The following is a 13,419-nucleotide window of genomic DNA, read 5'->3' as shown; positions in this document are numbered from 1 at the left end:
CGAAGTTGCTTTGACTAATTTAACCCTTAACGACTGAAACAATTTTCTAATACAGTGTGCCAAATAATTGTCTCAAGTTTTAACGATTTAATTCGACGTTCATAAAATCGTGTTTTATTTTAGGTGTGCATAATTAGTAAAACCAAGGCACGATTAATCTAAAATAAACTTGTTTATTTATTTTTTTATTTTTACAAAGATTTGTTAAAAATCTTTGTAAAAATAAAAAATAAATAAAACAAACAAACAAAAAAAAAACACACCGGAATAAAAGTAGTGCAAAGAATTGTAAAAAAAAATATTTTTTTTGGAAATACTTTTTATATGAATCTAAAAATATATTTGCCAAAAAATAACCTCTCGATTGAAATTTGTGAGTAAATTCATTTTATTGTTTATTTTATTAATACAACAGACTTTTACGATAATTTGTGCTGACAACACCAGTAGCAAGTTCGCGTAAAAGTTGCTTTAAAGCAAAACAGCAGCAGGAGCAAATACTCGCACATAATTAATCGTGCAATTTTAGTAAACACCCTACAGTACGATCAAAAAACGTAATTGGCCTTCGGGCCAGGATCACAGTGTAGTATCTGTTCCGGCAGATACTGCACTTAAGATAATTTGTACCAGTCAATGTAGGGGAAACCCTCTATACTGGGACAATTATTATTTTTGGTAACCAGAGTGACCCCTTTTAGGGGAGCTGGTTTTTACCTCACATTAAAAACGGCCTTGTGCCTAATTTGCTCAGTGGGGGAGCAAATAAATACCATCACAGTGTAGTATCTGTTCCGGCAGATACTGCAAGCAAAGACCATATGTGGGGGCAACCCCACATATAAGACCTTGGTCAATGTAGGTGCAACCCTTCAATGAAGGGTCCCTTCATACCAATTGTCACTATCCAGCTCCCCTACTCCCCGGGGAGTTGGTCCCCATTTCCCCTTCATTCCTCACATTAAAAATCGGCCTTGTGCCTAATTTGCTCGGTGGGGGAGCAAATAAATACCATCTGTTCCGGCAGATACTGCAAGCAGGGACCATATGTGGGGATAACCCCACATATCAGACCTTGGTCAATGTGGGGGCAACCCTTCATACCAACAGTTACTATCCAGCTCCCATTTCCCACCTCTCGGGAGCTGGTCCCCTTTTCCCTCCCCCCTCCCTCTCTCTCCACATTAAAAAACGGCCTTGTGCCTAATTTGCTCAGTGGGGGAGCAAATAAATACAATCCGTTCCGGCAGATACTGCAAGCAAAGACCATATGTGGGGGCGACCCCACATATAAGACCTTGGTCAATGTAGGGGAAACCCTTCATACCAATTGTCACTGTCCAGCTCTACTACTCCCTGGGGAGTTCGTCCCCATTTCCCCTTCACTCCTCACTTTAAAAATCGGCCTTGTGCCTAATTTGCTCAGTGGGGGAGCAAATAAATACCTCAAAGTGTAGTGTCTGTTCCGGCAGATACTGCAAGCAGAGACCATATGTGGGGGCAACCCCACATATAAGACCTTGTTCAATGTAGGGGAAACCCTTTATACCAATTGCCACTATCCAGCTCCCCTACTTCCCGGGGAGTTGGTCCCCATTTCCCCTTCACTCCTCACTTTAAAAATCGGCCTTGTGCCTAATTTGCTCAGTGGGGGAGCAAATAAATACCTCAAAGTGTAGTATCTGTTCCGGCAGATACTGCAAGCAGAGACCATATATGGGGGCAACCCCATATATAAGACCTTAGTCAATGTAGGGGAAACCCTTTATACCAATTGCCACTATCCAGCTCCCCTACTTCCCGGGGAGTTGGTCCCCATTTCCCCTTCTCTCCTCACTTTAAAAATCGGCCTTGTGCCTAATTTACTCAGTGGGGGAGCAAATAAATACCTCAAAGTGTAGTATCTGTTCTTCAGATGCTGCACTTCAATTTCTTGTTCTCTGTCAGTGGAGGAGAAATCCTTCACGACTGCGACAATTTTTATTTTTGTACCTTTTCTCCACGTTAAAAAACGACCCTGGTGTCTAACTCTGTCCTTTAGGGAGGCATTGTAAATAGGAACGATCAAAACCCGACACGACTAAATATCCGGTTCGCCAGTTGCTGATTCAAGCAACTTTACACGTTAATTCGGTACACCGTTAATTCTATATGACAAACAGCAGGAGCTGTCAATCGTACAACGATCGAGAATAATTTGGTCATGCCTATTTAGTAACCTCCCCCCCCCCAAAAAAAATAAATAAAAAAGTTATGGAATGAAGTTCTCCGAAAAAAATTTGATGAAGTAGTTTTTTTTGTTGTTTTGTTTTGTTTTTTATTTTTTTTACAGCGAAAATAACAATTTTGATGACAGCGAACTGAAGGTAGCCATGTTTGAATTTTTAGACACCGAGGAAGGGAGGGGACGCCACGGGGAGATAACTCAATATAAATCGCCGACACTTCCTCCCCATGTTAAATAATAGCTTCTCTTCCTTCCTCGTGGTCTATAAATCGAAACATGGCTACCTTTTGCTCGGTGCCATAACAAATTGTTTTCCGCTGTAAAAAAAAAAAAAAAAAAAAAAAAAAAAAAACCTACTTGATTAAATTTTTAATGAGAACTGAATTCCATAACGGGTACGTATAATATAACGTTTTTTCAATATTTTCATTTTTTTAATGCCTTGATTAAACTGTACAAGTACCTATTTTTAGCAAAACTCAACTTTCGCTAATAGTCTTTGAAAAATGTTTTCATTAATAATTAATCTTCTACTTTATCATTTTTTCGTAATTTTTGGGTATGTTTCTGGGCTTGTTTTACTATACACATAAGATTCGAAAAAGTTGTTAAAAAAAAAACCCAAAAAAAAAACAAATATATAACAAATGACTGTTTCAAAGGCAAGATAAGTTACTTTTCTACCTGGATAATTTTTTGGTGTTTTTATTTAACGTAACATGTTTATTCGGCTCGAAAAACATACAGTGTTTACCGATGTATTGGAAAATTTAAAATGGCGCGGGGCTGCTCTCTGTTGAACACGGTAAGTTTGGGAAAATGAGTTAAAAATAAAAAACTATACAAAATACTGTTAAAAACTCACCGAATATATGTTAGTCTATGTCACGGTAACATATATTGAGCGAGTTTCTAACAGTATTTTGTATATGTTTTTATTTTTAACTCATTTTCCCAAACTTACCGTGTTCAAGAAAGAGTCAGGCGCCATTTAAAATTTTCCAATACATCGGTAATGTATGTTTTTCGAGCTGAATAAACATGTTACATTAAATAAAAACACTAAAAAATTATCGAGTTAGTTAGAAAAGTAACTTATCTTGCCTTTGATAACATTCATTTGTTGTATTTTTTTTTTACAACTTTTTCGAATCTGTGTGTACAGTAAAACAAACGACATGACAATTGGTTTTACAAAGCGACATGACAATTGGTTTTACTTAGAAATCAATATTTCGATTTTCGAATTTCACTCTTTAATAAAGAGCGCCATTTTTTTTTTCGATTGATTATCTGATTATAATTGTTGAGATATAGTATTGTTCAAATATAAGTATTCGTGTATCATTATTATTCATTTTTTGTTTCCTTTTCCTAAACTGTTTCGGCAATTTCCGGGACTAACAACTTTTTAGGTACAGTATTCGTGCATTCATTTTTGTTATTATTTTCCTTTTCGTAAACAGTTTCAGCAATTTATTTTTTCAGTTTATTATTTTCGTGTATCTTTTAACTTGTTTCCTCTTCGTAAACTGCCTGGGCAATTTCTGGGACAAGGCTCTTGGTAAGACGAGGTCTTTTGGGGGTTCTTCTCTGTTTTTGTAGGCGAAATTCGAAAAAATGGAATATTGAATTTCAAGTGTATCTGGTTAATTGTCGTGCCGCAGTAATGGACATATCAAAAAAATAAAACGAACAACGATAAAGTAATTAAAATTAATTATTAATGAAAACAGTTTTCAAGGATAATTAACGAAAATTGAGTTTTGCTAAATTGGCCTAAGATTTTGAGTTTTTCAGAAAATATTTACCTCCCTTTTAGAACCCTCCTTTTTTGTTTTGTTTGTTTGTGTGTTTGTTTTTTCGGTACTCCTTGGGCGTTGAGTTCTATGGCGACCAGCAGGAAAAAAACAAGCGTCGCTCCCTTCCTGACGCATGCGCACGTAACAATTTTCATTTACTGACGTTTCCGTAGTAACTAAACGATTATTATTAATAATGTCTCACTTTTACAGACATTTGTTTTAAAAAAATTTTTTAAATTACAACTTTTATCGACTTTTTTTTTAATAGCATTTGCGGATGGGTATGCTGACATTTGTTTTTAATTTCTTTTTAAATGACGACTTTTTTAAGTGAGAAATTATCAGTAAATGGTTTAGTTTTGGGGGGGGGGTTCGTTTTTTACCCATCCGCAAATGCTATTTCAAAAAAAGTTGATAAAAAGTCGTCATTTAAAAAGAAATTTAAAAACAATTGTCTGTAAAAGTGAGACATTATTAATAAATGTTTAGTAACTTTTTTCTTTTAATATTCATAAAGAGTAAAACTTTTTTTCAAAATAAATAAATAAATAATGTGACAAATAATCGTTACGTGCGCACGCGTCAGGAAGGGAGTGACGTTTGTTTTTTTTCTGCTGTTCGCCATGGAACTCAATGCCCAATGAGTACCGTTTTTTCTTATAAGACTCAATTTTCACTAATTACCTTCAAGTATTTTTTATTAATAATTAATTTTATATCACATTGTTTTTCGTAATTTTTTGGATATGTTCATTACTATGACATGACAATTCAGTAGACACCATTGGTTTTATTTGAAATGCAATATTTTCGAGTTATTGGTTTCACTTGAAATGCAATGTTTTCGGGTTATTTTCTTGTAAAACAAATGTGCTATTTTTTTGTTTAGTCGATGATAATTATCTCCCTTAGATAATCGTATCTGTTATCATAAGCGCGAAGGTACGTGTAGGCGATAGACACTTATACACACGCGCAAGCGAGTGCGCACACACACACACACACACACACACACACACGTAGGCACACAGGAAAAGTACACCTCGGCCTCGGCCACTCCCTGTGTTAGTAAGTAATCGTTGGAATTTTCTGATTCTAATTCCAACACGTAATGTATGGTAGTTGGTTGAAATGCGTTTTGCTGCTCCCAACCAACTTATTTTTCCTTAAAACAGGCAATCACGTATATTAACTTATTCGAGCATGGCCTACGTAAATAGAAGCCGTGGCGTACCACTAAAGCCACGACTTAAAGCATGTTTCGGCGGACGTATACAAGTGAACCCCACCCCACCTTTACGAAATACGCACTGACTACAATGTTTTACGCAGCGCGTTGCAGAGGGCGTTTCTTAAACCAAAAAAATGCGTGTGTGCACGGTCCCATTTTACTTACATTGTCGTCGGTTTTTCTCATATCAAAAAACAATGAAATTTTATTTTCTTGAATTAAAAAAAAAAAATACTCGACGAGAACATAACTGTTTTTGTTTTAATAATTATTTTTTATTCAAAACTAAAAATTTCGATCTGGCTTGAACTTTGCGATTTTCGGATTATTTTGTTATATTTTTGTTGTTTTTATTTTTGCCGGATTTAACAAACACAATTAAAACAAAAACAAAATGGTGCTTATGCACTTATGATACCGTGATTTTTTTTTATGGTTTAAATGCGACCCAAAACAGTCCTGTTCTTGTCGAGTAGGTTTTTTTCTATTCAAGAAAATAAATTTTCGCTGGGAAACTAACTCTTTATTTTATTTGTGACTAGCATTTCAGTCCGGCTTTGCTAAGGCCCAATGTAATGTTCATAATTTTATGTGCATATGTATATATTAAAACGCGTGAATATGTACTTAATGTCCTTCTGTATAATGGACTCCTTAACTACCATAGAGAAAAGTTGGTAGAGACCGAAGATATTACATTTTTTAAACTTTGACCCTAATTTTGACCACTTAAAATTCATTGTTTGGAACTCAAATTCAATTAAAATGTTTGATCCACGTCCAAGTAACCTACATGTAAAATTTCAAGTGTTTAGACCCAAAATTGCCGGAGGAGTTTAGTAAAGTTTTCAAAGGTCAAATCGTTGAACTTTGACCCTTTGACAGCCAAGTTTCTGTCGAAAACCGATTAAAAAGATTTTCCCAAATCTCAATACCCTTTATGTCAAATCTCGAGTTTGTAGATCGAAAATTGGCAGAGTAGTTTGGTAGAAAAATGTACACAGACACACACAGACATTTTCACTTTTGTAGATATTTCAGTCAGCGTTGCCAGGGTGTTTGGAGGTGTATGTTGAGCAAAAAAAAAAAAAGTGGTAGTAGGAAGGCAGGTTCGAACCCGTCCATCAAAGGATAAAAAGAACGAGAAAAAAAAAACTGACGTCTTTGCTGTTACGACCACCACCAAAACGGAAGTGATGTAGGTTTAAATTAAGGCTAGATAATCGAAAGGAGAGGATGACTTTCGAAAATATCGGTGAAAAAAAGCAACACCCCCGTAGAAAAGTGCCTAGTTGAAGGTGAAGATATTAATGTTTTTAGCCAATGTTTCGATATTTGTCGTCTGAAAGGTCGAACTTCAAAACGATACTGATCTTGTAAAAATCCGTCGCCTCTGTAAAAAGTTTTAGGCAGACATGCAAACATACATACATTTATATATTGGTAGCTAAAAATTTTCGACCAAAACCGATTAAAAAGCTTGCCCTATCTCTTAATAACCTTTATGTAAAATTTCAAATGTTTAGACCAGAAATTGTCTGAGTAATTTGGTAGAGACCGCAGAGGTCAAATTTTTTTAACTTTGACCCCTATTATGACCCCTTAACATTTATTGTTTTGGGCTCAACTCAAGTTATTAAGTTAGATCCATGTCCAAGGAACCTATATCTAAAAGTTCAAGTGTTTAGACCAAAAATTAGCGGAGGAGTTTGGTAGAGTTCTCAAAGGTCAAATCGTTGAACTTGGACCCCTTAACAGTCAAATCTCTGGCCGAAATGGATTACAAAGATTTTCCCAAATCTCAGTACCCTGTATATCAAATTTCGACTCGGTAGACTTAAAATTGGCAAAGTTATTGCGTAGGGAAATGCACACACACGCGCGTGCGCGTTCACTTTTATAGATATACTAGCATTTCAGCCCGGCGTTGCCCGGGTGTTTGAAGGTGTCTGTAGAGCTAAAAAAAAAAAAAAAAAAAGTGGTAGTAGGAAGGCAGGCTCGAACCCATACCGCAAAGGAGGAAAAGAATGGGAAAAAACCCTGACGTCTTTGCTGTTACGACTACCACCAAACCGGAAGTGATGTAGGTTTAAATTAAAGCTAGACAATCGAAAGGAGAGGATGATTTTCGTAAATATCGGCGAAAAAAGCGACCCCCCCCCGTAGAAAAGTGCCCAGTTGAAGGTGAAAATATTAATGTTTTTATCCAATATTTCGATATTTGTCGTCTGAAAGGTTGAACTTCAAAATGATACTGATCTTGTAAAAATCCGTCGCCTCTGTCGAAAATTTTAGGCAGACATGCAAACATAGATACATAAATACAATTATATATTGGTAACTAAAAATTTTCGATCCAAACCTATGAAAAAGCTTGCCCTATCTCTTAATACTCTTTATGTAAAATTTCAAATATTTAGACCAGAAATTGTCTGAGTAATTTGGTAGAGACCTCTGAGGTCAATTTTTTTTTTAACTTTGACCCCTATTATGACCCCTTAACATTTATTGTTTTGGGCTCAACTTAAGTTATTAAGTTAGATCCATGTCAAGGAACCTATATCCAAAATTTCAAGTGTTTAGACCCAAAATTGACGGAGGAATTTGGTAGAGTTCTCAAAGGTCAAATCGTTGAACTTTGACCCCTTAACAGACAAATTTCTGGCCGAAAACGGATTACAAAGATTTTCCCAAATCTCAATACCCTGTATATCAAATTTCGAGTCTGTAAACTTTAAATTGACAGTTATTGCGTAGGGAAATGTACACACGCACGCACACACACACACACACACACACACACACACATGTTCACTTTTATAGATAGATAGATAGATAGATAGATAGATAGATAGATTGCGAAAAGGTTAGGATCGAAGTGTAATAACTATTCTATTAGGGGTGTAACATATGTGTTGTGAAGGAGAGGCACTAGGTAGAGCCAATGACTAACACTATTATACAATATCTATCGTACTGTTATGATTATATTGAAGCGGTTAGCTCCAAAAATGTCTTGTCAATTTAAAATTGGTCTGATTTTGTAAGCTGTGAGAGTGAGAGGGTAAAATAATCCACCGTATACGTTCACTGATTTCTGTGGGTTTCTTAACTTGAATGTTACGTAGTACTTATTCCAAAACACTTAAAATAAAACGTAGAAAAAACGTTTTAGAAGATAAAGAAAACCGGTTTTGTCACGTGGTGAGATCATGTGACCTCCACTGCGGTATAAAAACTTTGCCTCGTCTGATTTGTTGTCATTTTATCGAATTATTCACTCGTTGTTTGGACGACATCCCACCTTCCTGTTAACTAAAAAAAAATTTTTTAAATAAGGTACGTCGATCAATGTTCTTTTTCTTTTACATTATGTATATAATCTTTACAATAACTGTTTCCACTTCACTTCCGGTTCCTTCTTCGTTTTTAGAAGTTTTTTTACGGTATCTTTTGTTTATTAAATTGTCAATAAAGAGTTACTTCGTATTGGGAGCAAGTAAAAAAACTTTTGCATTTTGTTTTATTTATTTCGTTGTCTTCTCGCGAGAAAAAAAAAAAAAGGAAAAATAAGTATGTTAGTTGTGCAGAATTCCCCCTTATAATAAAATAAAAAATATATATATGATAATAAACATTTGTATGGTGTACGCACCCATGATGGAAAGAAAATATCCTACTCCAAAATTCACGTGAATTGATTTAGTACTTTTATTTTAAATAAGAAAATCAAATTTTATAGGTAACCGAGGGGCAACTGTCCCCCGACGCCATATTGAAAACAGTCTAAAAAAACAAGGGAGATAACTCAACATAATTGAAACCTGAGAGATTTTTATTGTAATGCTTACGAATTCTCATTAATCACTTAAAATTATTTTATTTATAAAAATAAAACTCGGTATTCATGCACTTATTGATCCGTGCTGAAATAATAACGTTATTATTTAAAAAAAGCCATTCTTAACATGAGAGGGGAGGGTGTTTTGTACCTATTCTGTACTTTAACCTTACAATTGAATAAAAGTAACATATCATAAAACTGTAATTAAACTTGGAAATACGATTTAAAAAATAGCGCGGATCAGTAAGCACCTAAAACTCAATTTACGTGATTTTTAGAATATGATAATTTCTTTCTGTCACGGATATACATCATACAGATTTTTTTTTTTAATTCTTGTTTATTAATATAAGATCAGTTCTGGACAAGCAGCAGAATTCTTTATTTTCTCGTCAGAAAATATAGTTCGATCTTTTTATTTGATTAGTAGGTGTGGCCGAATAAATATTGCGGGAGTTTAAGTATGCCCTCTGTGAAGCAGGCCTGTTCACTGAAAATGACGTCACGCACATGGCAAGCCAATAAGATTTGTCGAACAGACTATCGATAATGAATAAGAACTTCAAAAAGCATTAGAATAACAAATTCATTTAAAAAAGAGAGAAAAATAAGGACCAAACGTTGAGTGCTTATTCAGTTAAGCACTTGTAGCGGCAATCAAAAGTAAAGAAAATACAGAAAAGTCGGCATAACGGAATAATGGGTGATTCTAGATCCGGCCGTACCAGTGTCGGGTGAAAACCTCGAGTGGGACAAATAATAGTCCGGCTCGGTAACCGAACTTCCGTTTTTATTGTAAAACAAACGAACAAATTGGCATAAAAGAATATGGGAAACCTTTGTATACGATTTTATTTTTTGCGCATATTTTTACAAAAATAAGTGGTACTTGATTAAATTTTGCATAACATAATTAATAAAAGGCGGACGTTGTCGAGAGTGCCCCCCATGTAAATTCCACAATTTTCATTTTTTTTTTTTTTTTTTTTTTTTTTTTTACTGTTTTCCTATTAATATCATCGATTACAGACTTAAGCTTCAAATCAAAAAAAAAAAAAAAAATTTCATAACTTTTCACGTAGGGGTTCAGTTTCCAATTATAACGTTGTACTAAATTGAACACGAACTTTGTGATCACGATGAATAGATACATACATACATAGATGAGAGTGGGAGGAGGGAAGAGGGGGAGTAAAGAAATCTTCCTTTTTTTTTTTTTAACCCCTTCGTTCTAACTCCAACCACACCACTGTGACATCAGAGAGAGTTGCCATTTTTTTTTATCATAGTCACAAACTTCGTGTTCAATTTAGTACAACGTTATAATTGAAAACTAGTATTCTAAAAATATATTTGATTAAATATTGATTTCGGCACTTCTTCATTATACGGACGGCGCCATTTTTAGAGGACGATAAATCCAATTTCTTTTTGGTTAAATGACACGGCAAATAAATAACAAACAAGATATTTTTTTTTTTCCAAATATAAAATTATTTGTAAACCAAAAATTTATTGTATAAAAATGTATCAATATGTAATTGTAAAAACATTTTTAAAAAGACTGCGTAAGAAAATATAATTTTAATAAAACAAGCTTGGGTTTGTATTACTGTACACATAGATCCAAAAAAGTTGTCAAAAAACAAATATACAACAAATAAATGTTATCGAAGGCAAGATTAGTTACTTTTCTACCTAACAGAATAATTTTTTTAGTGTTTTTATTTAATGTAACATGTTTATCAGCTCGAAAAACATACAATGTTTTCCGATGTATTTGAAAATTGCAAATGGTGGGGCACTCTCTGGTAAACACGGTAAGTTTGGGAAAACGAGTTAAAACTAAAAAACTAACAAAAATATTGTTAGAAACTTGCTCAATATATATAATACATCGGCAAACACTGTATGTTTTTTGAGCCGAATAAACATGTTACATTAAATAAAAACACTAAAAAATTATCCAGTGAGGTAGAAAAGTAACTTATCTTTCCTTTGATAACATATATTTGTTTGTTGTTTTTTTTTGTTGTTTTTTGACAACTTTTTCGAATCTGTGTACAGTAATACAAACCCACAAGTTTTAAATTAAAGCAACATTGGAGTTCCTCCACCCACGAAACATTTTTTGAATTAAAGTAAAATTAGAATTTTTTTTTTTCAAACAATTTAACAATTTAAATGAAACATTTTTTTGAATTAAAGTAAAATTAGAATTTTTTTTTTCAAAAACATTTTTTGAATTAAATTAAAATTGTCAATCTAACAAAATATAGTTTTAATTTGGGAAGTGGGGGGGTCACCTATTGAAGGGTCAACAATATAGTAGTTTCAATTTTTAAATTAATAAACTATTTGACGCTTCTACACTATTGGGACGAAATTTCGGAAATCGTAATACTGAATTTCACATGAAAACAATGGTATCAACGTATTCCTCGTATTTTTAAGATGATTATATCCAAATATTGCGAAAATCGATGAGGTATAAAATTATTTATTAAAGAAAATAAAAAATAGAATTTAATGAAAATGATCGTAAGACACGGGAAGAGTTCAAAAGGGAAGTAATTTTCCGTTTCGATTTAAACAAGATGGCGGCAATTTTCACCTGCTAATACGATTAAAGTTGTTTTGTTTAATAATTCAGTAATATTCAGGTAATTTCAACTGCATAATTTGGAAGCTGCCATTGTGACTTGTTAAAACTGACAAAAAAAATCAGTTGAAATATCAGTTTTTTACCTGAAAACTCCATTTATTGATTACAAAATCTCGTCCCTATTCTGTAGACGCACCAACAAGGCGAATGGAGAGAAACGCCGCCTAGTAACAGTTTAGTGAAACGCACTAAAGAAAAAAAACAAAAAAAAACATTGTGAATACAATGTTTTTTTTTTTTATTATTGTGTTGTATTCTTAAAATATTTTTGGAAGAAAAAACAAATTTTAATAAATTATATTTTAAAATGTGGATATCATATAAATTAGGGTAATTCTTTTTTTTTTTTTTTTTTTTTTTTTTTTTGCACGTGAGGATGCCAAAAAGTATGCCAGTGCGGAAAATTTCATTAAACTTATTTTTACATTTTTATCTAGTGAATAAACATAAAATTATATATGAAAAAGCATGTTTATTATTTTTTAAATCCAACAACGGACCTGAAGTCGATGTTTCTGATTGTAAAACAAAACTAACTTTTTTGATAAATCTCTGTTTGGCCTACCACTAGGTGTATCAGAATTTTGGAGGAATTTTTGACACCCCTAACACAAAACTGCGAATAAAATATAAAAAAAACTCGTAATTTCTCTTTTTAAAGTGTGTTGTTTATTTTCTTTATGGATTATACTTCCAAAATAAACTATTAAAGTTGTTTAAAAAATAATAGAAATATTATTATTGTTTTTTTTTTTTTAAACAGTGTTTACAAAGTGCCGGCGCACATTCATGCAGCCATTTTTTTATGTATGAAATCAATTGAATTTTACGAGTCAAATTTTTTAAATTTAAAAAATCTATTCAAATTTTTCTATTGATTCAATTTTTACGATATTTTCGGTGTCAATGTGAAATTTTATGCTCTTTCCAATAAACCGAATGTAATATTTTAGACAAACGATTTTTTTTAATTGACACCCGCCATTTTGAAATGTCTATTAAAATTTAAATCATTAATTTATTCACCAAAGTTTTATATATCACAAATTGAAGATAAAAGATCAATAAATAAAATATTCTTTTTTAAAACAAAAAAAGAAGTGTTTTTTGGGAATTTACCTGTAAAGTCCAAAGTGTAAAACCTTTTTTTTTTTTTTTTTTAAACCATGTTGATTTTTTTTTAAGTGAAAACTCATGTTATGCTTAGATTGTCAAGTAAATATCGGATGCTGACGACAATTTTTTCTATTTCATTCAATGTTTTCTTTTTTTAGATATTTAAAAAAATTCACTCGATAAAGAAGAAATAAAATATATTAATCAAAAACTCATGTATTTCATTAAGAGAATAAAAAAAAATCGGTAGAGTGGGGTTTTTTTTTTAACGGCACAAACTGATAAGTGAATGTGTTCATTTTTCACCCAAGGAGGCCCCAAAATACTAATTTTGGTTTACAGCACGCAATAGAAAGAGACATTAATTGTGGCGCTTCAAAGCCACCAGAAGATAAACTCAAAGAAAATCAGACATTTGTCTCCCTTTATTTGAACAGTGAAAAACATCTGAGTTCACGTTTTTTTATTTATTTTTTTTTGGAATCCTTGTTTAAAAAAGTATTTTATTTAAAAAGGATATGGAATATAAGT

General features: G+C 33.0%; 1 protein-coding gene across 2 annotated transcripts in view; it reads left to right on the top strand.

Annotated features, from left to right (window-relative positions):
- LOC145297754 (von Willebrand factor A domain-containing protein 5A-like) overlaps window positions 1-13,419 on the top strand; it is a 52,735-nt gene that overhangs the window by 20,137 nt on the left and 19,179 nt on the right. The window contains exon 1 of one of the 2 annotated variants that reach the window (XM_080143992.1): window positions 8,468-8,602. The exons of the other annotated variant lie outside the window; for it this stretch is intronic. The gene's annotated coding sequence lies outside the window, so the exon portion shown is untranslated. Of the gene's footprint in view, window positions 1-8,467; window positions 8,603-13,419 lie in introns of those variants that run through there. 2 annotated transcript variants of the gene reach the window in all.

The sequence above is a fragment of the Euprymna scolopes genome, chromosome 18, assembly GCF_053919585.1.
Source record: "Euprymna scolopes isolate OS-2025 chromosome 18, ASM5391958v1, whole genome shotgun sequence".
Classification (NCBI taxonomy): Eukaryota; Metazoa; Mollusca; class Cephalopoda; order Sepiida; family Sepiolidae; genus Euprymna; species Euprymna scolopes.
The sequence above is the reverse complement of the archived record's forward strand: the minus strand, read 5'-3'. Positions and strand labels throughout refer to the sequence as shown.